The sequence below is a fragment of the Alligator sinensis genome, unplaced genomic scaffold (assembly GCF_000455745.1).
Source record: "Alligator sinensis unplaced genomic scaffold, ASM45574v1 scaffold774_1, whole genome shotgun sequence".
In the NCBI taxonomy this organism is placed as follows: Eukaryota; Metazoa; Chordata; order Crocodylia; family Alligatoridae; genus Alligator; species Alligator sinensis.
The window spans coordinates 664091-689414 of record NW_005842768.1 but is presented as its reverse complement, the minus strand read 5'-3'; the positions used below and the strand labels follow the sequence as shown (position 1 = coordinate 689414).

The following is a 25324-nucleotide window of genomic DNA, read 5'->3' as shown; positions in this document are numbered from 1 at the left end:
AACAGTAAATTATTTTTTATAAATGACAACTTAATAAAAAGTGTTACCAGATCTAAAAGAATATAAGCTGGAACTCAGCTGAGTTCTGAAATCACAGTGTTCAAATCTTCAGAGTCTGAGAATGGCAGGTAAAGACTGAGCCATTTTTATTTAATTTGTATTTACTGATTCCACTCATTCCAGAATCTGATCCTGTAATTTCTGAGGAATCTGGAAACAACCTTCAATTTTCTGAAGTACAATATTTTACGTGTATTATCAACGCATGCTTCATTTTTGTATTTTCTATGACATCTAAATGCAATGTCATAATGACAAGTATTTTTACAATGTCAGATTAAATCAAAAGATAGCGTCTGGAAGCTACCTTAGTGGTCGTTTATTATCTGGCTTGCACAAGCAGCTTCTCTGGGATGCTGGTCATTTGGATTTGTAATAAGTGGTGTGACAGCAACTGCAAGAGATGTCATGGATATCAAATCATGGTAATGGTAATGACTGTGTTGTCTCGGCCTGTAAACGAAGAGAATTTTAAAATTTTCATTCATTGCAAACCCTGCCACAAAGCAGAGACTGGAACTGAATCACACATTTTCTAATTCTAGGCTTCAGCTAGCAGTTACTTGCTTGGGCACTGAACATGTACACATCATGTTACTTTGGACTCTCTACCCCTTTTCCATATGAGGTATCAATGAGGCAACACAAAATTTGGACAGTTGCTGTTTAAAGTCCTGATCCTGCAAAGCATAAATATGCAATTAAATAGGCACATGAATCAATTAAAATCCCTCTGTATTAGTATCATCCCTAAATGCTGAAGGTAGTTATTAATATGACCACTGGACAGTATTTCATTACCCATCTCCTTTCCTTACTGGCATATATTTCTTCTACTCTGCATTCATGTAATATTTTTAGGATGATCAGATTATAAATCTTGACACAGTGTTGCACCCAAGTCTTATAAATAAACTAGGTAGATGTGATGTGGATTTTTTCACTGTCAGGTGGGTAGAAAACTTGCTTATGACTTATGGAACTCACCCAGAGAGTGGTGGTGGAAGGGTTGGTTTCTACCTGGAAAGATGTGGGTAATAGTGTCTCCCAAGACAGGGCTGTGTTCCAAGCGGCTCCACCACTGGCTCTCCACCGCCTCCCGCCGCCAGGCTCAGCTCAATGGGGCTGTGGTGCCTCTGGCTGCCAAGCTGTGTTCATCTGGGTTGTAAACAGTGCTTCAAAATGAAACTAAACAAAATGAAATGAAACAATGAAATGAAACACTGTCCCTTCAAAATGGCGAAACAGAAGTTGAAACAAAATGACTCTGTTTTGCATAGCCCTAGTGTCCAGTCATTTTTGTTTTAAGAGCTGCAGTTTTTTATACCTGTCATTAGCTTCCAAAGCTAACATGTGCATGGCTACTCAATACAGAGGTACTGACTTGGCAGATGCTCAAAATATGAGATATATTGAATAAAGGGTGTCAAACATGTGAGTGGCATGGGACCAGTCCAGGGACTAGATAAATAGTGCAGGGTGGCCCCATGGACTAGATTCGGCCCATGAAATGCCCCCATCCCTATATGCCAGATCCAGTGCCTGGTCTGGCCGCTCTGGGATGTGAGCCATGGGTGGTGCCCACTTCAGCCATCCGGGACTCACACAGTATACTCCAGCCAATCTGGTACCCACACTTTATGCAGCATCCACCCCGAACTGACTGGAGCAGGTACAAATGTGCAACAGGCACCCGAGACTGGCTGTAGCAAGCGCTGCATGGAGTTTGTTTCCTGGTCCAGACAGTGTGGGTGCTGTGTGTGGCACAGTTCTGGACTGACTGGACCAGGTGCCAGAGGTGCTGGATCCAGACCATGAGGGATGTCCCAGGCTGGACCTGTGCAGGTGCTGAAGGAGGTGCTGCAGAAAGTGTATCTCAGGAGCTGTCCAACAGACACCTCATGTGGCACTTGGGTCAGCTTGAGACTCAAGGCCAGCACCAGAAGCCCTGGCTCTGGGTGCTCTCCTGGCCAATGGCTCCCCCGGCCTCCCACCACCAGGCTCAACTCCATGGGGCTGGCAAAGCACCAGAAGCTGAATGAAGGTGCTCTGCAGGGCACATCTGGCCTGTGAACCATATTGTTGACATCCCTGAAATAAAGCAATTGACACTGGAGTCAACAGGTCAAAGCTGAAAAGGCCAAAATCGTTTAATTAGGTAATTGTTAGATGCTGTAATGGTCAAAGACTTATCAGGAACTAAAAGTTAGTGAATAACTTACAATTAATAACTTCAGTGATTTTTAACCTTTATTCCTGCTTGCCAATTATGAAGAGATTTTAAAAGCCTTTAAGTTACCTTTCTATCAGAGTTTTTTGCAGTATTTTTCAATTAATGATTCTTTGCCAGCAGAATATTTGAATTGTAAGTATTGCAAAAGTATACATAGTTAGTGTAGGCTGGCAAAGCTGCTCGGAGTACAGCTGGGTGGCAGGAGGTGGGTGAGAGCCAGGGCTCTGCTCCGAGCAGCTCTGCCAACCCCATGGAGCTCAGCCCGGTGGTGGGAGGCAGCAGGAGACCCAGTGGCGGAGCCACTCGGAGCACAGCCCTGGCTCCAAACGTAGCCCTGGCCAGTGGCTCTCTCCAACCTTCTCCCACCAGGCTCAGCTCCATGGGGCTGGTGGCGCTTCCAGCTGCTGGTCTGTGCTCACCAGGGCTGTGCTCAGAGCCAGGGCTATGCTCTGAGTGGCTCTGCCACTGGCCCTCTGCTGCCTCCCACCACCTCCTGCGACCAGGCTCAGCTCCATGGGGCTGCAGAGCCTCCAGCTTCCAGGCTCTGCTCGCCAGGGCTGCACTCTAGGTGGCTCTCCCACTGGCTCTCCCACTGCCTCCCACCACCAAGCTGAGCTCCATGGGGCTGGCGGAACTGCTTGGGGCGCAGCCCTGGCTACGAGCGCAGCCCTGGTGAGCACAGCCTGATGGCTGGAGGCTCTGCAGCCCCACAGAACTGAGCCTGATGGTGGGAGATGGTGGAGAGCCAGTGGCAGAGCTGCTTGGAGTGCAGCCCTAGCTCTGAGCATTGTGCTGGGCAGTGGCTTTCCTCTGCCTCCTGCCACCAGGCTGAGCTCCGTGGGGCTGGCAGAGCTGTTTAGAGTGCAGCCAGGTGGTGGGATGTGGAGGAGAGCCAGGGCTGTGCTTCAAGCAACTCTGCCAGCCCCATGGAGCTCAGCTCGGTGGCGGGAGGTGGGGAAGAGCCAGTTGTGGAGCTACTCTGAGCACAGCCCTGGCTTTGAGCACAGCTGTGACCAGTGGCTCTCCCCTGCCTCACGCCGCCAGGCTCAGCTCCATGGGGCTGACGGAGCATCCAGCCACCAGGCTGTGCTCACCAGGGCTTCACTTGGAGCCAGGGTTTCACTGAGAGCAGCTCTGTCACTGGCTTTCCCTCCACCTCACACCACTGGGTTTAACTCTGTGTGGATGGTGGAGCTGTTTTGTGTTGTGTCCATGTAGCATTAAGAGTTTGGTGCAGTCTGTAGGCTGATAGCAAGAAGGATTTGAAATGCAATAGCCACATTCCACCTTTTATGTCCTTGAGACAAAACACTAGCATTAGAGAGCAAGGATGTCACATGGCTACAGGTGGCAAAAATGTCTCCACATCTGGGTTTAAGAACAGCTGGAGTGCAATTTGCAAATGGACAGTCACTCAAAGGAAAAACCCAGGTTTGATCTACTTCTTCCTTTTTTCTTTCTCCATCTCCAAGTGTGCAGGCCATCCTTTAAAAAATATAGCTTGTAGTGGCAAGAAAAGAGCTAAAAAATGAGCTAAAATGCAGTCTGCTTTTTTCCGTGACTGACATGTGCTGACAAACCGATGAATGATTTAAAAAAAAAATGTAACTTGGGGTGTAGTTAGATTCTGTTTGCCTGCATTTTCTCCAATATTTTGTTTTTAACAGACAGATGAATGGGATAACTTGATTTGATTCATTGGTGCTGCTAAAGCACTGACTTCTTTAACAGCAATCATAAATGGTTTCAAGATATGAAACAAGTGTTCCAGCATGGTCCGTTGAGCAGAATGGAGAACAATGCCTTCCCCAATGTCACTGTGCATGATATATTTAATGATTGCTACTGTACATTTTGATCAAGAAGGCTTTTAGTCATGTAGTACATAGAATTCCATCTTATTTATACACCCTGAATCAGCTGCAGAGACAAAAGAACTCTACTTTTCTGGACATAGACCTCTGAAACTGTTCTGAAAAAACTTTTGGGTTTTATTTTTACTTTGTTATTTATATTTGTTACTATATATTTCACTCTACATTATACTACATATTATCCACTGTACTATGCATTTCAAGACAATTGATACAAACAATGAATTTTGGAAATATTAAAGCAGAATTTTTCAATATTATTGAAATGTACTGTGTGTATGTGTGTGTGTATTAAAGAGATAATCCTGCAAAAAGTTTTGATTCCAACAAAATGTTACTTTATGATGGCAAAATGTTCTCCCAGAATTTTTTCAAACACCCTTGTAACAGTTGCATTTTGTTTCTCCTGAATACATAGATTATAAAAAGAAAACTTAACACATGCTTCAACAGAACATCAGTTGGTGTGTATCAGTAGGGCCCATCCACTTCTAAGGTCCTGTTCTGATCTAAACAAGCTATTCTCTATCATTGCAATTTAAATGAAAGCTGCCAATCCTGAAAAGAAACAGCACTTACTCTATCACAGTTCTTCTTCACATTCTTAATATAATGTTCTTATTATTGTATTCGTAGTTATTCTCTGAAATTCCTTAATTTCCCTAATTAAAACAAAACAAGTGGCCTATTATTAGGGAAAAGTTATAAGGTAATATGCTCAGTTTAGGCTAGCCTGGGTGAAACAGCCATAAAGTTGTCAAATACTTTATTCCAGATTAACACAAAAGTGATAGGCTGTGGCATAAATATTATCTAACTTGTTTGCTAAACTTTCTTAAGCCAAGGCATCATATATTCCATTTAATAGTGAGACCATTGTTTTATTATTTCACATAATTTTTCTTTAGACATGATTTGCAATGTTAAGACATTCCTAATGTTTTCTAACAAAAATAAAGAGGAATGTTGTTATACCTGTCATTGAGAAAGCTCCTTAGCTGTTATAAATTATATCCTGTTATTTTTAAGGACTTAAAAATACATCAAGATAAACAGATGCACTGAAATGAAAGGCTAAATCCTATTTTATTATTTTCCAAAGTGGCACTACAGAGCTGTGTAACTTCAGTTTTGGTACCTAAGCACCTGGGACATTGGGCTCTGGCTGCACAGGTACATAGCAAACCAGGATCTCCCAGGTATAACTATAAGGCTGGGTAAATCACAAGATTGTAAGTGGGCAATATGACATGATTACAAGGTCATAGATGCCAGAGGAAAAGGAGGGGCCAGGAGGAAAAGAACAAGCTAGAGGGTGTACGGCTCAGCTAGACAGCTGCTTCCCTAGATGAAAAAGCCTTAGAGTCTAGCCTGGGTTCTTGTTTCTAAAGGGGAAGAGATTTCCCAGTGATGTTTATCCATTGTTTACAATGAATATTAAATGAAAGGTGCATAAAGTTTGAAAGGTAGGCTGGTTAAGGGTCTGGATAATGCTTCACCTGTAGTCTAGTGGGCAGACCACTACAGTGAAACAGAAAAATGCAAGTGTAAGTTCCACTGTGTGCAAGGCAGGCCTAGGACCTGAGTCTCTTGATCCCTGGGCAAGTGCTCTAACCACTACACCACTGAACTAAACCACGGGCAGGTCTTCCCATTTCGTTGTACAAGAGGGCCAAAAACTACAGGTATGTAGCTGCATATGTCCTATTCAAGCATGTAAAGTGAAATGCAACTGAGCCCCAAATGTTTAAATGCCATCATATTTTCCTCAGATAATTTATGTTGAGACCCCCCACCCCTACCTAGCATCTTCATGAGACTGAGAGCATCCACAAATAGGGTATATATAGAGGTTACCAAATGGAATGGGTCAACTGGCCCAGGATGTGTCCCAGCTCAGCTAATCCACTTCACTGAGTGAAGTGCATGTTACCTGTTGTCCTGCCCATTGATCCTGTGGAACAACAGGCAACAAGTTCCCAGCTTGCAAAGATGTGTCCTGGGGAATCTCCGTGGCAAGCCTCTGTGGCCGTATCTACATGAGACGCTAAAGCGCAGTAGCTCATTGTTATTGCACTGTAGCATCAGACAAAAACCACGAGGAAATGCTACTCCACAGTAACACTGGTTACTGCACAGTCATTTAGTACTTGGCTATGCGAGTACTAAGTCACTGCTCAGTTACAACTGCACAGTCCGCTGCTCATGTAGATGCGGCCTGTAAGAAGGGAAAGCCAGCTCCTGAAGTCCTGAGAGTGCCTGCCTGGGACAGTTTGAGATTGTGGGCAGTTCTGGCCTGCCTGTACTCTCCTGTCTTAAAGCAAACAGACATTGGCCACAAAATTGTGGCACAAAACATAACATCTATGTCACGGCCACCCACAGATTTGGGATATTTGTGGCATGGCAAGAGGTATGTTTTCTTTGTCTTTGTGCCACCATATTTTTTTATAGTGGCACAAAGGCAACTTCTGTTTACACCCTAATGGCATTTTTACACATGCAAGCACTGCAGGGCCAGGTGCTTTGAAAAGTGCCCAGTGCTGTGACACTTGCAGTTGTATAACTGGAGAAATGCACGTCAGCACTGAGAAAATGGTGGTGCCACATTTTTTAACTAAAACACATCAGAGGTGCTTTAGTTTAAAAGTGCACCACCACCGTTTTCTGCACATTGATGGGCATTATGCCACTTATACAACTGCACATGGTGCAACGAATTTTGCCTCAGTTCGTGTGCGGAGCAGACTTGATTAATTGAGTCTGCTCCAAAACCACGGATGTCCAGCGCCTCGCAAGACAGAAAAGTATGTGTATAAAAGTCCTAAGTATCTAATCTATCCAATGTAGGAAAATATTTTATAAGGTTTCTCTATACTTTCACTAGGACATAGTCTAGGCCAGGAACTCTTTGTCATATTTTATATGACAGACTAAAATGCATTCTTTGAGCAGTTTAAGTTTTTAAGCACTTAAGCATCACAATACAGCTTATGTTTTTTTACAATAGACAAGCTCCACAGCATCTATTTACTATTAAATAGTAATCATATTTAATATTTAAGAATATTTACTATAAGAAAAGCCAAGAAACAGGTTTTTTTTGGAGAAATGTTAACAATGTGTACTATCCTATATCTTTCAAACCTGATCCCTGCAACTGCCCTTCAATTTTTTTGAACAAACTATAGTAGGAATAGTCTTTGTGACAAAGGAGCTGCCACTGAGCTGAGAAAAAAGTTCCTTATTTAGACACTTTTCCTTGGTTTAAACAGGTATTAAAGCAAATTTCCTTTGACACTTTTCGGGCTTTTATGCTAACAGAAACTGCAGAACTCAACACTTCTTCTATATGGGTTTACTCCACAGTATTTTACCATTCCCTGGGCTTCCCCGATTTCATTGATGTATATTCTCATTACCTGCCTGCCCCACAGCAATTGCCCCTCCTACAGCTGACAGGGCTTTCACTCTGTTGTGCTCCAGGCTGTTGTTGACCACTGCAGCGCCTTCACTAGTGTGAGTCCCAGTTGGGTGGACAGCACCCATGATGCCCATGTCTTCTGCAACTCCACCCTGCTAGCTCTGGTGAAGTATAGGTGTTTTGCACCAGGGGTGCCAAACCTCCAGCTGGGTGTGGTGATGGTCCCAAGCCTCCTCACTGGGGGTCCCACCTACCTACTCCTCCCCTGGCTCATGGGGTGTTATACCAGCCAACTGGACCCTTGCCAAACACACTTCAACAGGTGCCTGGGCCAGACCCATGAACTGGTGGAGTATGTCTTCAGCCACCTGAAGGGACGCTAGCACACATTCACAACCTGCCTCAAGGTCATGGAGGGCAACATCCCTTGGGTCATCATCATGGAGGGCAACATCCCCCAGGCCTGTGTGAGCATAAAATCTATGAGGCCTGGGGGAGCTCTTCCACAAGGCCTGGGAGGAAGGCACAGCAGTTAGAGGATGCCTAGCACCAGGAGTGCCAGCTGCAGCAGCAGCAACAGTGACAGGCCCCCTGCACCGAGGTCCCAGGCAAGCCACACACCTGCCAGCAGGGGGTGCAAGAGGCTGCACTCTTCGCTGTAGACCACCTGTATGGACAGCCCCACTCTCAGCCCCACTGTGCCCACCCCCAGCACCACACTCACTGCAGACAATCTTCAGAAACGCACTTTATACCCCTCCACTAACACTAACTCCATCCCTCCTTCCTCCCCAACAACAGAGCCCCTCTCTCCCCAACAATAGAGCCCTTCTCTCCTTGTTCCTTCACAGCAGGCCCTGCCCCCGCTCCAAACCACAGAAACCCTCCACCACACAACCCAGCTACTGCCAATAAAGCACCCTTTCCCCTGTACAGCCCATGTACAGTGCATGCTGTGTGTGCTCTCCTGGGATGGGCAGCAGTGGGGTGGGAAGGGGCGGTGTCTAGGGGGTGAAGCCCAGAGACAGGTGTCAAGTACCCTGACTTCTAGCCACAGCACCATGGGTGTGCAGGCTATGGTGAGGCCAGCAGACAGAGGGCTCATCCAGTCGTGAGGGCAGCTACTGCTCTGCTAGTGCAGCCAGCTCCCCATCCTTAATTATCCCATGAGTAGCCATTTTGTAGGCTGTCTGCTCCTTCTGTTTTTTGGTGAAAGCAGATATATAGCTTGCTTTTGACTGCTGGTTTCGTACTCAGATTATGTACTGTACCTTAATTGTGCAGCTTCAAAAAGGTAGCTGATATCCTCAGGATCTCTCTAACCTTTATTTTATGCACACTCCAGGGTGGTAACACAGTAATCAATTAAAACTTGCTGATGGCACATAGAGAGTCCTAAATCTCCTATTGACAGTTCATCAGAGAAGTCAGCATTTTTTATGCCATTTTCCATTTAAATGATTCCTTTCTACAAAATAATCTCAAGGTATCTGAACTATTTGTTCACTGTCCTATCTTCTTGGAAGGAGGTTTGCAGTATTTAATTGCTTGAAGGTTTTAACTTCTTTTTATCCTCCAAGTCCTTATTTTAAAGAAAACAGCTTAGAAGTATGTAGACTAATCTCCACACAAGGTGAATATTTAACAAATATAAAAAAATGAGGAAGATTCTTACCAAGCATTGTTTCTCTTTCTATATAATGTGTATTCAGGAAACAGAGAGAAAACATGTGTCAGTTATTTAATGGATTTTATTTCATGTGAGAAGACCTACAGTACCAACTCACATACAGATAAATTGGATGGAATGGACAACAATCCATTTCTAAGAAAACCTAATTCATTCTATTTAATGCTTTAAAAATTGCTAGAAACTACCTGGGAAACTATTCTATTTCCCATATATACCACAGGAGTTCATTTTGATCAATGCTAAAGAACAGTGAATGTCAAATGAATTCATAATGAAAACACAACATAGAAAATACTCTAAAAATTTCCACAGCAGGGCATATCAACCTAAGAAAAATGTCTCTGAAAAACTTTTCCAAATATAGAATAAAGCAGTTTGTAACACAAGGCTTTTTTTGATCAGGTAATATCATCATTGCAAAGATGAAAGACTCAGAATTAGAAAACATGACACAATTAGGTATTTGTTGGAATGATTAAGTGTGGTCTGGAAGAAAAAAAAAATGGGAGGGGAAGTGTTTTAAAAGCTAAGCTTCACTTTCCATGCAACTCTGGTGCTCTGACATTTGTAACAAAGCATAAGAACACAATAAATGTGATATAGTCAGAGAATTTTCTGGCAAACCTTTCTTATCCTTGAACTCTAAACAAGGACTCTCCCCTCGCTTTTTTGCCCCCCCTCTCCCTCGCCCCACGTTACAGATACCTCCTAAGTATTAAAATACAGCAGTTTGATTTGGATTTAAATTGTTATGCAATAATGAATCTGTATTCGTTAGAGTGGCTCTACCTATTTAGAAGTGAGAATTATGAACTGTCATCAATCACGAGTGTTCAGTCAGCCTTACATAAAGGTCAGTTAGTTTCAGCAGTAAATGCAAACATTCTGCATCATGCCTCAATTTCATTTTCACCATTGTAGTAACATTGAAAGCAGATGAGCAGGTTAAATTATGCAACAAAGGGCAGAAACCATTACAGAAAACTGAGTTAATGTAGCAGGTGCTTTTGCTTTAAAATGCTTTGGGAATCTGTAAAGCAATGGGGGCCAACTTTTTTGGCAGGCATGCTAAAAGTCCCACATCCTTCCCAAGTACCACTACAATCCCCTTACCTGTCCAGCCCAGCCCAGTGGTTTGCTTTCTCTTCCCTGTCCAATCTGTTGCTCTGCTCTCTGCTCTTTGCTCCTTCCCTGATCTGCTGTGTACCACATGTGGCACATGTGCTGTGGGTTGGCCAACTCTGTTGTAAAGGAGAAAATAAGACTGGAACTTGAATCTTTGTACATGCATTTTAATCTTTATTGATCACTTGTATTGCAAATCTTGTAATCTTGTTCAGGCATTGACTCCCTACAGTGACCAAAGCAGATATAGTCTTCCTGATTTCTATGTAAAGTTCCTTATTTAATAACAAAAAATGTTTGTAGGTCCTTAGCTGAGTAGACCCTATGCAACCATGGACGAGCAATTCAGAATCTATTGTCATCATTAAAATGGTTAATCAGTGTGGAACAGTTATAACAGACTAAGGAACAAAGTTTGGAGCCAAAGCTTGGAGATATTCTAGAGTGGATATAAAAGACAGAAATAACCCAGGTCAACTTTTGGACCTCAGCTGAACTTTGTAAGGAAGGAAAAAATTAAACAAACATCTTTACACTTCAAAACTAAGAACGTATAGAATTTCAGATTTTTACAGGTCATTTTTCTGGCCTTAGTGGCCTATAACAGGATGAGAGAAAGCAATGAAGGGTCTTTTGAGTCATCCTAAATGCATGTGCCTTAACCCTGTGAAGGAAGGTGCAGGGTAATTAGTGCTGAATCAAAAAAGCAGATTTTCCATTGTAATGCCATCCAACAAGAAGAGGGGCAGTATTTTTCTGAACAGTGGGAACTAGCCTCTGAGACAGGTCTTGCAGGGGGAAAAACACAATAACAGCCAAGCTTGGGGACAAAAACTTAAGCTAAAATTTATATTTGGTGGTGTTATGTGAATCACTATAAAGTAAACCCTCAGGAAGGGAGAACATTTGAACTATTTACGGTGTGCATATAGTCTGTTCCAACCAAGACTAGAACTATACCTGCTTACACTGCATTTTTGCCTGACAGTTTCATGGACCTGTTCATCAAGCAGTATAACAAATGACAGAGAAACAAATAACAGGGATCTGGACCCTGCACACATTTTTTCTTTGCCTTTTATTATTGCCTACACTTCCTTTGAGCATCAACAAGCTTTGTTTCTAAAGATAGAAAAATCATTTTCATTTATACTGACTTAGGGAAATGACAGGGGCTAATGTAACCAAGTGTTTTCATGAGAAGTCCTGATAGAGGAAGGAATTGGAATTCTTCAGTTAATCTCAGGAACAATGGTTTTCACCTCCATTGAGATATCCTGTCTGTATATGTCAAAACCACAAACTCCTGTTTTTAAAATAAAGATGCACCTTAAACTTACATGCCAAAAATATCTACACTTAGTTTTTAAAAACTGCCTTGGGAAATGTCAGTTTTGTAGTAGAGCGGAGTGGGATCAAAAGCTTTGAAAATCTGTAGCCAGCATACCATAGGAGGAGGCAGAAAATATTATTTGGGGGGCTGAGCGTGCATGCACACATCCCCCTCAGAGGTAGGTCTGTGGAGGGGAAGGGGTGGGAGGAGAAGGAATGGGTGGGGGCGCAGATCAAGGCTCCCACATTGAGGGAGGGAATAGGGCAGAGGCAGGGTCTGGGGTGAATGGGCCCTGGGGCTGGGGCAGGTTGTGGGACAATCGAAGCCCTGGGCAGCTCGTCCCGGAGCGTGGGGGGCTCCCACCACTGTGCCCACCCCTGGGGAGGCATGGGGGACATATGCCTCTCAGATTTGTTTACAGGGAAAATGCAAGCTGCCTGCTGTGCACTGGGCTCCGTGTGCCACTGCTGCTGCCTTAGGAGTGGCCCGACTCCATGTGCCTGCTGCCCCTGGGCTGCGTTGTGTTACCTGCCCGCAGCAGGCACATAGTGTTGCATAGCCCCCACAGCAGCAGCAAGTGCAGCAGGGCCAGAGCCCCAGCCCACAGCGGCAGCCCTTCTCTGCCCCACACAAAAATCCAGGGGGCACGTGCCCCACCATACCTCCCCCAGGGTGCATGCAGAGGTGGGAGCCCCCCGCACCCCTGGATGAGCCACCTGGGCTCCGACCATCCCTCAACTCACCCCAGGGCCCCATTCACCCCAGCCTCTGCCCCTGCCTCTGCCCAACTCCCTCCATCCCAACACTGTGGGGGCCTCGATCTGCCCCCCTCCTTTCCTTCCCCTTCAGACTGAGACTTGCCTGCCATGCTGGGCAGTGATCCACATGCCAGGCTGCAACTGTCAGAGCTCTCCCTTCTCCCTCACTGTAGCCACCAGGAGCCTGCACCCAGGATGCCCTGTGGCCCTACCCGCTGCCCCGTGTTTGTGGGTGCTAAGTCCTGTTAGCCATGGCTTTCCTCCACATATACAGCATATCATTGGAATAATATCACTTTATCTAGCATTCTGAATTAAGTAACATGTTGATACCCTCTGCAATACTTTTTTTCCATGTTCTTTAAGTCCTTGTATGATATTCTAGTTGCTAATATTACTAAGGAGACTATAGATCTAATAGTCAGCTATATAACAGGTACTCCTATTGTAAGAAACTATCCTAACTCTGTAAGCTTCTCTCCAATGTTGACCTCACTTTTCTGTCTGACAATATGATCTCATTAATGTCAGCGTTTAAGGGACATTAGCCATATAGGGCATTAGGGATAGGCGACAAGCTTTGGATAAATTTAAAATAAAATCTACACTGAATTCTTAAACTGAACTCAAATACAAAAATCTTTTGACATTTGATTAAAATATTAGTTAACCTTTTTTGCAAATGATACTTTATCATCTTCACATGTCACTTTTCTCAAGACTGCAAATGACAACACAGAAACATGAACAGATTCTATTATGGCAATATACTTAGAAATACAATCCATCTAGAAAAGGAAGACCTAAAAATATCAGCAGCAGCATGTGGAGAGATTTTTAGACTTGTTTCTAAACTAAAAGTTGCTTGATAATATTTGTCCTAACGTGAATAGTCCACAGTTTCTGAACCGAATCAAACTTCCAGACATTTTTTGAGGGGCACACATTGCCATACATGCTCCAAAACCTTCCCTAAAGGAATCTGGACAAAGTTTGCACACAAATATACAACCTACAGATGGCTTAAGAAAAAACACAGCTTCCCAGTTACCTGCAGGAATCCAGAACAAGTGAAATATTTGACTAAGAAGAATAGGTCTTGTCAACATTGTTTGATCAATGTTTGAATGGGAAAATTGGAACTACAGTTCAGCAAGGTTGAAGTTCTGATTACTACTGAAAAAAAGATATGTGGGGGGGATGTATTTTATTTTATTTATTTATTAGAAAAAAATCAATCTCAAAAGCTTCCCCTATTGTCCATCCTATACTTTTTTTTTTTCTCTCTGAGTGATGAGGGATATAAGAGCATGCATGAGAAAAAAGCAAGAGGTGATATGTTATAAGCAACAAAACATATTTACTGTCATATTAAAATCTAACTTCAAAATTCATGAGTTATCTTCCATTATGACCCTTATCCCACCCCTTTCCCTTCACACACATGTTCTCTGATAGTTGGCCCTTTTAATATTACATTTATATTTCTCAAACTGCATTTACTTATGTATAAAGAAACAGCCTTAATGTTTAAAAGGTGTTTTATTTTTCCATTTTAAAAAATCTTCTACTTCTCAGCTCTGTCACGAAACTACTTTTTTTACTATTTAGGAGTGAACAAATTGAGTGTCTGAAAAAAACATAGAGTAAACTACATGGAAAAGTTTTACTTTTATAGGCGACTGTGATAACTGTTGAAAACTATACAGTGTACATTTAAATGTGTGTGTAGGGGCAGCTTTAATGTTAATATGTTTGAAGGCATATATACATTTTACAACTACTTCAGAAAGAAAATAAAAGGTAGGTTCGGAAAGGACAGATTCTTTGAGGGCTTACTGAAAATCTGTCATGTTGGAGGTCTCATCTTGGTTTTTCATAAGCAAGTGTCCAAAATGCCTGTAAATGCCATAGGAACTTTTTCAATAATGGTAGGCTAAATTTTAAGCAACATTTCCTAAAAGTTAGATATAGCTGAATGAAAAATAACTTCACCAAAAAAGAGGGGAAAAGCTATGAACAGGTGTTCATTTCTCATGGTGGAGAAATTTCCAGGTGTTCCTTCTGGTACCACCCCCTTCCCTGTTCTCAGATTAGGGTGATTCTGGTCCTGGGAAGGTGTAGGGAGCAGTGGTTTCTCCACTCTTCCCATTCCCAGAGGGAAGTAGAGTGGCAGGCAAAGAGTCCTTGCACCTCCCTGGACCAGAGATGCCCTGGTCTGGAGAATGGGTGAGGAACCCTTCCCCTCTGGTTCACTCTTCTCTCATAGATCAGAAAAGGTGGGAATGAGGCAGTGTGGCAATGTCCTCCACCCATTCCCCAGATTAGGGTGTGCCCCTGGAAACATGGCTCTGCAAGTGCTCCATGGGAGAAGCAGATCAGGTCCCCCCCTCTACAGCACATTCAAAGCCAGCAGTGGCAGGCCTGCCAGTGCCACCTAGGGTGGTGTGGGGAAGGAAACTGATTGGATTTCCCCATCACTGCATTGTTAAAACTGGTGACCACAGCTGCACAAGGCTGTAGGTGCCAGCTCTGAACTTGCTATGCAGGGGGAAGTTGATCAGTTCCCTGCTCCGACCCCTGCAGCACTTGCAGAGCCCTGCACCGGATGGGGACGGGAACGCAGCAGTGGGGCATTGCCCCTCCCCAGCCCATTCCTCAGACAAGGTACAGCCCAGTCTTTGGAATGGGCAGGGAGCAGTGAAGCAATGCCTCGCACTCCTTCACTAGACTCGGGTGACCTTGGTCGGAAGAAAGCACAGGGGAAGCTGCTGCTCAACTGCTTTGGGTCATAGAGGAGTCAAACAGAATCATACAAGCGACTGTGTTTGTGAGGGAAACTCTCTAACAAGGGGATCTTCCATCCTGGAAGATCTTTGTCCTAGAGGCGGCATGTTTCCTCTGTGAGAAACTGAATGAACATTGTATGTTTCTAATTTCTACTAGGAGAGCAGGGACTCTTCCAGTAGAAGTGTAATATCTGTACATGGCCACTGACTATCTAAAAAAGACAGGGGTTTGCAAGGATTTTTTTTTTTATATATATAGACCAGAAAATATCATGCATTGCCCTTAATATCGTTCTGTACAACCACAGATTTTATAAACAATTTATGCCCATACATAGGCAGGTTTATTGAATTGCTGTAAGAGAGTTTATTGCTTTCTACAAACACTTAAAAATTATTGGTTAATAACTGTTTTGCAGTTTAAAATTGTGGTTCTTACTGCTTCTCTTCTTTACAATAAATCATTTTAGAGGTTCTCCAAGCTTTTGTTTAATTTCAGAGCCACAAGATTCAGCTCTGTATCCAGATTTTTCCTGTTCACTTTGTTTTACTACTTTTTCCCCAGTGGAGTCCTTTCCTGGTGTCCCCTTGCTTTATGGCAATGATTTCACATAAAGAAGAGGTCATTGCAGTGAAGCATGAGGATGCATTGACAGTCTTGCTGTGAAATGTGATAAACTTTAAATTCAAATCACAAATAAAAGCTTCTTGGAGCCTGGAGGATTCAAAATATGGCAAAATTCTGTTAGCTGTGTCTTAGTAACTTGGTGATTGGTCTTGTTAATAGTCTGGGAATTATGAATAACTCTGTCTTTATAAAGATATACGAAAGAAATAAGAAAAACCTTGAGATTCCAAGGTATCAATAAAATATGAACAGTCAAACTGTCTTTATTGCTTTTGATGGGATATCTTCACAGGATTCTATAGGAGCTTAGAAAGTATGAACCAAAGCTATATTCATGGAGCTATACAAAACCGATGAGAGAATCAGTAGATTTGCTTTAGGACAACTCCTTCACAAATTAGTTTAAGCTTTTAAACTTTGTAGCCTTTGGTTAAAAGTCCATCAAAACTATTATGATGACCAACATGTAAGACGTGTAGCCTGATTCAATTCCCATTTCCACCATTAGTGTTTCTAATGTCTTCAGTGGAGTAGTCCTGATTTACAATACAGTAGTGTAACAAAAAGAGAGCGAGAGAAAGGGAGAGCGAGCGAGACGATGAAGAACAAGACTGATAATGGCAGACTGAGGCCATCTCAGTAAACATATCAGAATGATTTCATTTCCCTTTGTACTTTGACTCACAAGTACTGACAAACAATTTAGACAATGGATTTTGGCTTTCTGGGAATTGCCCATATTTCCAGGTCACAGTTCATAGTCCAGAGATTCTGTCAAATATTTTATAGGTTATGTTAATGCAATCATCCCAATGATCCTATAAATTAAGACACAAAAACATACATATATAAATCGCCACATTATCATTATCATTGCTGCTGTTCTTCTTACTATTTAGATTTATATCCTGCTTTATCTAGACAAGTGGCTTGCAACAACAGACAAACAACTCAGAAAATATAACAACAAACTCCACAGTAGACACCCTAAAACTTAATATCACTTCACCAAGAAACATCTACTATGGCTGGATTCAGACGTGCAGGCACATGTGGTTTGTTGTGCTGGAAACCACATGAGTTACATGTCAATCAGTGCGCATTGCTACTAATTTGCAGTGCCAGGGCAAAATTTACTACTGCGATTTTCCAGTAGCAACCCTCCCCCCGCAAAAAAACCCAAAAACAAACCCTGGAAAAAGGTGTCATGAACCATGCCAAAGTGGAGTGAGCCAAGACAAATGCAGAGACAGGCTGCCTGCTCCCCCAATCTCCGCGTGCTGCGGAGCCCCCATGCTGAGGCACTCTGCACCCCAGCCAGCTGCTCCCTGGCTGGGGCGCAGGATGCCTCTAGTATGGGAAGCATGCAGCCCACTTTCTGCTCCCGTCTCTTTATGGCCCAGTGGCTCCACTGTGGATCCCCTGCACTAAGGCACATGGAGCCCCCACGCTGAAGCACACTGCATCCCAGGCAGCTGCAGATCAGCTTGCTAGATGTGCCTTGAGACAGGGGAACAGCAAGCCCAGGGCTGTTTGCTCCCCTGTCTTGAGGCACACTGTGCCCCAGCCAGCTGGGGAATGGCTGGCTGGGGGGCAAGGTGCCTCAGTGCGGGGACACCCTGAGCTGCCTGCTCCCTGATCTTCATGTGCTGCTCCCCAGCTGGTGGGGACATAGGGTGCCTCAGTACTGGGGCTGCCTGCCAGCTAACCCCGCACTGAGGCACCCTGTGCTGCAGCTGGCTCTCCCTGCCCTAGCACGTAGAGCGGTGGAGCCCCTGTGCTGAGGCACATGGAGACAGAGGAGCAGGCAGCCCTGGGCTACTTACTCCCCTGTACTGAGGCACACTGCACCCAGGCAGCTGTGCCATGGATGTCTGGGGCTCCATGTGCCTCAATGTGAGGGGTCCACAGTGGAGCCCCTGTGCTGAGGCACAAAGAGATGGGGGAGCAGCCAACCCAAGGCTGTCTGTTCCTTTGTCTCAAGGCACACTGTCCCCCTGCCATCCCTACAGTTCCCTGGGCTGCCTGCTCCCTGTCTCCATGTGCCACTCACTGTCTGGCCAGAGCACCAAGTACCTCAGTGTTGAGGCTGGCTAGCCCCTGCTGAGACACCTTGTGCCCAAACCAGCCCTCCCCTGCAGCACATGGAGCAGCAGGACACTGTCCCACTGCAAAGCACATGGGTAGGGGCATGCGCTGCAGCACAAAGTAGCGGCACAAATTTGTGCCACTACTATTTGTGCTGCTGCAAAGACACACCTCTTCTCCTGCGGACCTGGCCTACTTGTCCACAAACTGGTACTTAACAGCTCTGAATTTTAAATCTGGAGCACGCAGCATTTTGCTAAATATGCCTAGTACTGATACATCAGCTGATACCAACAGAAAAACCTCTTCACACTGGTTTGAGAGTTACCCCACCCTCTTATTCTATACCATCTCTCCTATCTATACTAATCAGCATACTCCATTTTCTGCTTTGAAATATCTCTTATGGAGTTGGCTCTGTACTAAATTCCCTGATCAAATCACACAAACACCGCAATGCTTTTTAATGTCAGGGATTTATGTTTTAAAAACATTACCTACAATTCTTTACACAACACTACCTGACATAAACAAGATGTTATCTGTGTAACATGCATTGTATCACATGAAAATCCATTAATGTAATTTTTCAGAGGACAGTTAAAATATACTGCATGAAAGGTAAACCTCTTTGCTGTAACATAAATATGAGTTTTCAAATGCTTCTAAGCAATAATTTACTAGCTTACAAGATTAGCTTGTTAAACAGTAATGTAGTGGTTTTAGATTAAACAGATTTAATTTCAAACCTGTGAGATGATACTCTTAATAAATTCTTCTCTAAAAAACTTGTTCTGAAGACAAACTTGACAAGGTCCTATAACATATTCATTCAGCTAAACTGAAAGAAAGGTAATGCGGACAAATTACCTGAACAGTGGTACAAGATGTTAAATTATAATGAACAGGGGCCTGACGCTCAGGGGTTTTGAGAACTTTTAACTCACAATGGGAGTTTAGGCACTCAGTACTTGGTATCATTGCCTCGTTCTTGGTGTCATTACTTGGACTAAGTTTTTTTGCCGAATCTTTTCTGATGTCAGATTGGGTTGTCCACAAACAAAAATTGTCACTAAAAACACATTTCCTTCAGTTCTTTATATTCTTTATCTAACAATGGAAACCTTTTCAGTTTTCCCTGAAAATTTTAAATCAATGAAACTCCTGAAAATGTCAAGGAAAACATTTTTTTTTCTCAGTGGAAAAAATATTTTCTAAATATCTAGTTGTAACAAAATTCTTATCAGCCTAAAGAACCTAATTTAGCAATGCACTTCAGTGCCTATTTAACTTAAAGAACAGATGTTTAAGTTCCATGGCACTCAGTATGTGTTAGTGCTTTGCGGCATAGGGGTGTAAGTGACTGTTTAGCTGAATGGGACCTAAAAGAGAAGTGAACAATTATACAAACATATTTACTGTATCAAGAAGAAACAGTAAGCACATAAAAGAGAACACTTTTCCCCACCTGAACTGGTATATAGGCAGAGTGGAGATGCATGCTTTTCAGCCTAGGCATATGATGTTTATGTAGATTCATAAGCACTAGGCCTCTGTGAAGTGGCACATATTTGATTTGGATTCGGATTCAGCTGATTCAGAGGGATAGCGATTTGACTGGTGATTTGAGTCACTGTCCTGATTCTATTTGGCCGAATCAGATTTGGACTTTGGGCACTGATTCAGAGATTCGGCAATGGACTATAATGGGAAATCATTAAAATACATATAACTTTGTCATTTTTTTGCAGATTTGTATGAAAACAGGAGAAATCGTAGCCCCTTCTAAGGGCATGAAGCCTGCCACGTTTCCAGGACATAGGTGCAGGGGTTCCTTTGAATGTGTCCCTCAAATTGTTGAAAGCAAAACTTGTATCACGTGTGTGTGTTAAGGGGTCTAAGTTTTAGCCATGTTGATCTAAGGACATGAGCAGACAAGGTTCTTTGGGTCAATCTGATATCCTTTATTAGACTAATTGAATAGTTGAAGAAATATATCTTAGCAAGCTTTTGGGTTTAAAAACCCTTCATCAGGCTGAGGAAGCATCTGGAGTTGGTGTATGCGCTCTTTCTGGGTGGAATGAATAGTAAACAAGCCATAGGCTGGTCTGCATGCAAGAAAGCCAGTCAGTGAAAATGTAAATTGAGGTGTCAGGGGGTGAGGGACGGGTTGGGATGGGGGAGGGGGAGGAAGGGGGATGTAGCAGGTAAAAGTGGAGAGGTACTTGGGGAGTCAGATGTCAGGCTATAGTGTGTCATAAATCCAATGTCTGTATTGAGTCCATGAGTTTCTGTATCTAGGAAGTTGATGAAGCAAAGTTCATAGGCTCGTCTATGAAAAGTGTGCCTTCATCAGATGAGGGGCCCAATTCTTTTTTTCTGTGGAGCCTGCCCGCCTTTCCCATAGCTGGGGGGTGAGCTGACTAATAGCTGCAACACACTGTTGCAAACTAAATTATATCAGGATGTAATTTAGTTTGCAATGATGCAAACTCATTTAACACCCCCCAAACTCTTGCATGTGTACAGCATGATGCCATTAAGCCATACAAAGTGACATTTTCATCATGTATACATAATAATGGTGTCATGTGTACAAGCGGCCTTAGTGTCTGTTCCTCAGAGTGTGTTCCTGCCCTCTGGGGACAAAGGAAACAACTTAAGAAGAGGTTGACTTTCTTCTTATTTCTCTCATTCTCCCTTGTTCACTTGCATACAGATTGGGCAAATCTGTTCTTAAACTCTTAGTAGCTTAAATGGAATCTGTGAGTTCTTGTCGCTGAAAAGAAGCCAGCCTATACAATGACTAATCTCCAATCTGTCATAACAAAGTTGACTCTGTTATGACTCTGTTATAAACCTCATGATTTTTGGGAGGTTTTTTTTGCAAGAAACTGAATGAAAATCCTCAGCTCTAATGTAAAAAGAAAAAGATCTGATTTCCAGCTGTCATGAACCCATCCCCTATGGTCTGGGGGGTGGTAATCATGCATGTTTTCTTGAATGTATTTTACTGATATGGCATGTGTAGTCTCTATAGATAGGTAACATCAAACTATTTTTAGATTTATTTCCCTTACTTTTATACACATTGTGGTATTTGATATAAAATATATTACTTATATGTTATAATAGGGCTAGGATTGCACATAATAATGACTTTCAGGTGATAAACTATGAGTTTCTTTGGCACCTGGGAGGGACTCTAGCCTAAATGGCTGAACAACAGCAATTGCTAAGAATTAGCATCTGACAGGAGTGTGCTTAGTTATGAATAGGCCTTTTCAGACAGTGACATATTTACATTTTAAAAGGAGATACCCTAACATGTATAGCACCTAAGAACTGGAAGAACATTTCTTACTGTGGAGGAAATGAAGTTCAACAACATCTTAGGGATATTGGATTAGTATCCTTTATGTCTGCAAGGATGCACATATTCTCCTGAACTTAATTATATCAGCAAAAAAAACTTTTAGTTTGGTAAACGTGGGTCTCTTTTTTTGGTGGTGCGGGGAGGGGGGGAGGAAGTTATATGCATAATGCTTGCTTGAAGACATTAAAAATCCCCCCCAAATGCACTTTATCAGAAGAAACAGCATCTTACTTTGACCTGGCTCCACAGCATCTGTATAGATCAAGAGCTTCAGTGGGGCTTATTGGCACTTTTAGCTAAAGCTGATTCAATCAGTTATTTGAAAAAAGAACTAAACCTCTTCCCCCCACTAAAGTGTCTGATCTATACAGATGCTGGGTGAGCCAGGTCCAACTAATGCAATACCTCTTTTGGGCGTGTATTGGGCTTGGTGCAGGAGTGTGCTGAGTTTAAATCACTGCTTTTTTGCCCTTTTTTTTGTTTTTAATGTCTGCAAATAACTAATCGGATTCCCTGAAAATCCAATGGGTGCTTCCTGGGTGCGTGGAAGGCTGTTGGACCTCAGCCAGGAGAGAAGTTAAACAAGCTTGTAGGAGCAATTTTAGGGGGCCATAGTGGAAAGGTCAGAGGCAGATGCCGCTTTCTAACTTGTGTTCATAGGAACTGCAGCCTTGGGTTTAAGGTGTAGCGTAAGAACAGGTTAGTGTTCAATATTTCCTTTTGTTCGTTTATTGTTTTATCTCGGTCTGTACCTCAACATATGATTACCTGACTTCTTATGATTGCTCCTGTTTTTATAATACAACCTTTTGTTATCTATTGATCTCACAATTGTCAGCATTAACTCACAGCACCTACCCATACAGGCAGGCCTCTTTTCCAGCAGGGGGATCCATTTTTTCTGAGCTTGTGACTGGACAAGGGTGTGATTCTTCTACCTAGCAGTATCCCCTCTGCTAATAGCTGATTCAGTGAGACAGGGATAGCTGAGGTGTCATAGGTTAGGAAGCATCTCAGTTGGTTTGCAGTGGTCAAGCAGCAGAAGGCAAAGAGGGGTTTGGAGCTGAAGGATGACCTTAAAGGTGTGAGAGTACCCTGGGAGTGCTTCTCAGAAGCATTCCCAAGGTCACAGTGTATCACACTAGGCATTATAGCTGAAGAAAAATTCCTGAAAATGTGAAGCAAGTGCATCTAAAGATTCAGGAATTAGGAAGCAAAAAAGGAGCTCAAAATTGATTAAAAAGATTGGAAGGGGTGGGCTAATTTCATGAATTTTGAATTCTTGGGATTAGTAATACTTCCTAGATGTTCTGGAATATGTTGTTCATCTCTTTGCAAGTCCTGTAATGGCTGAGATCTGCATTATACCAATAAGCATTGAATTCTGCTCATTTCAGTAGTGAAGGAAGAAAATAGGATTTGTGACTGGTGCCTTCCATTCCAGATTAGCATAAGAGACAAAGATAAAGGCTGCTTTCCTACTAGTCTGCTAGAGGTGACTGTCAAAATTCATCATTCTCTGTAGGAACTGTAACTTGAGCAAATGCACTAATTTTTTGAAAATTGAAAACACGTTTGGTGATGAAAGCAGTATATAACAAAGAATTCCCACTGTTCTAATTAGTATAAGTAATGTTTGTGGCTTCCTCAGATACTGTATTGCAACATGCCTTTTGAAATCAAGAGGCAATTTGAAAATTGCTGGAATATTCTGCCAGTTTAATAGGAACTTATTAGAAGAAGGCTTTGCTGCATCTTCAAGAAAATTCATTGTCAGTCTGGAAGTTACAAGCTTCTGAATTCCAATCTCTGCGCTGCTACTAAGTCATTCCATCCAAAACAATTTTTCCCGGTTTTTTTGGTACGGCTGTGCAAAATAGAACCATTCCGACTCAACTTCCGTTTCACAATTCAACAGAACAGTGTTTCATTTTGAGTTTTGTTTGGTTTCATTTCAAAACCACTGTTCCATTTCATTTTGTTGAAACTGTTTTGATGTTCTGCCCATAGGTTATTATGGGGAAACAGAAAATGTAGCAGGGAGGAAGATCAGGGGCTCGCCCACACCCCCGGGAGAGCTGTGCGGGCTGTGCCAGAGTCCTCCTGGGTTTGCGGGCCTCTGATCTGCCTGTGAGGTGACAGACTGGCAATGGGCATAGCTCGCACCCAGCTCCAGGAAGGTCAGTGCTGCCACTGACTACAGGCAGCAGCACCTGGCTCCTGTCATGTGGCAGGCAGATCGGGGGCACGCCCAACCAGCCACAGCCCCTGCAGCCCTCCTGGGGGTGCTGGTGGGCCCCGATCTGCCTCCTGGATGACAGGAGTTGGGTGCTGCTGCCTGTTGCCAGTGGGGACCTGCCCCTGCCCCGATCCTGTGTGCCCTGGATGCAAAGCCACTACCACTGCCACCAGTGGTGGTGGCAGAGGGGGGGCAGTGAGGACCCCGTGGCAGCAGGAGGGGTAGTAAGCAGCAAGATGTGATGCCACCACAAGCAGTGGTGCAGAGTTGCCATGGTCACACCACCTGGATCCGCAGGGTCTCCCAAAGCGCAGGGCCTGGGGCAGTCACCCCGATTCACGCCCTCCCCGCCAGGGATGGCCCTGGCTTCCACTGGCCCTAGGCGACAGCACCTGCGTTCTGTCAGCTGCCAGGCAGATTGGGGGCCTGCTGGCACCCCCAGGAAGGCTGCAAGGACTGTGCTGGAGTCCTCCCAGTGGTGCATGTCCCTGATCTGCCTGCTGGGTGACAGGAGCCGGGTGCTGCCATGGGGCCAACAGCAGCACCAATCTTCCTGGCGCAGTGTGTGGTCTGTTCCCGGCATTAGTCTGTCATCTGGCAGGCAGATTCGGGGCCCACAGCCCCAGGAGGACTCCAGCACAGCCCCCGCAGCACTCCCAGGGGTGCAGGCGAGCCCTCGATCTGCCTGCCAGATGACAGGAAGCGGGTGCTGCCGGCTGAAACCAGTGCTGAAGCCAGTAAGCCTGTTTCAAAAGGTTTTGAGTTCCCTTGTTTCGCTTCAAAGCTGTTTTGAAGGCTTTTGTTTCATTTTGATTTCGCTGTTTTAGGCTCAAAACAGTTTCAAAACAAAATGCTAGGCGAAATTTTGCACAGCCCTGTTTTTTTGGTTTGAGGTCTGAACCAAAAAATCAGTTCTTCACACAGTCCTGCATGTGGGCATGAAAGAGAGAAGACACAGGGGCCACTGCCATTCTACCATGCTCCCCAAAACTACAAAATAAACGGGGATGTGTGAAACCACCTAAGACGTGTGCTACAAGTATCTAGATGGGTATGCTATTCTGTTTTAGAAGCACAGCAGTGTAATCCCAAATCTGAATTAACCTTTCTTGGTTATCTGAAGCCAAATTAGTGTTTGTAATTGCCAACACACAGTTTATGCTACTCATTTCCACAACAACCAATATACCTCCAACAGGAAATGGCAGGATTTAGCTCCACAAAAATTGTAGCCCTTCTGCCAGGTGCTGTTTTGGTAATAAAAAAAGGATATGGTTCATTACCCACCTCATTTAACTCACGCTCCCATCCAGAAACCTGAAAAACTGTATAACATTGTGTGATAGCTCACTGTGATCAATACTCACAAGTAGTCCAAGGTTTTAAAACAAAGAGAACCTTACTGGGGTCAGGGAAGGGGGAAAACAGTACAGCTTGGGAAAACCATATTAGTAAATCAACCCTCTTAGCTGGAACTCCCAATCCAGTGGGTCTCAACAATATGACTTAACCCCAGTCCTCCTGCATTTGAAAATGGCTAACAAGATAGTTAGCTTTCCCTTCCTCTTCTGTTATACTAGGGTTACCATATTTCCAGGTCTGAAATAGAGGACACCTGTCATAGGTTCATAGGTTCATAGATTCTAGGGTCGGAAGGGACCTCAATAGATCATCGAGTCCGACCCCCTGCATAGGCAGGAAAGA

The 25324-nt window shown here is 43.6% G+C and overlaps 1 long non-coding RNA gene across 3 annotated transcripts in view; it reads right to left on the bottom strand.

Moving 5' to 3' along the window:
* Positions 1-274: 274 nt before the first annotated feature.
* LOC102375009 overlaps positions 275-25324 on the bottom strand; it is a 90368-nt gene continuing 65318 nt past the window's right edge. For 2 of the 3 annotated variants that reach the window (XR_325071.2, XR_325070.2), the window contains exons 2-3: positions 1048-1248; positions 275-513 (exon numbers count right to left, since the gene is read on the bottom strand). This is a non-coding gene — a long non-coding RNA (uncharacterized LOC102375009). Of the gene's footprint in view, positions 514-1047; positions 1249-10397; positions 10435-25324 lie in introns of those variants that run through there. The other variant, XR_325069.2, reaches the window with a different exon arrangement.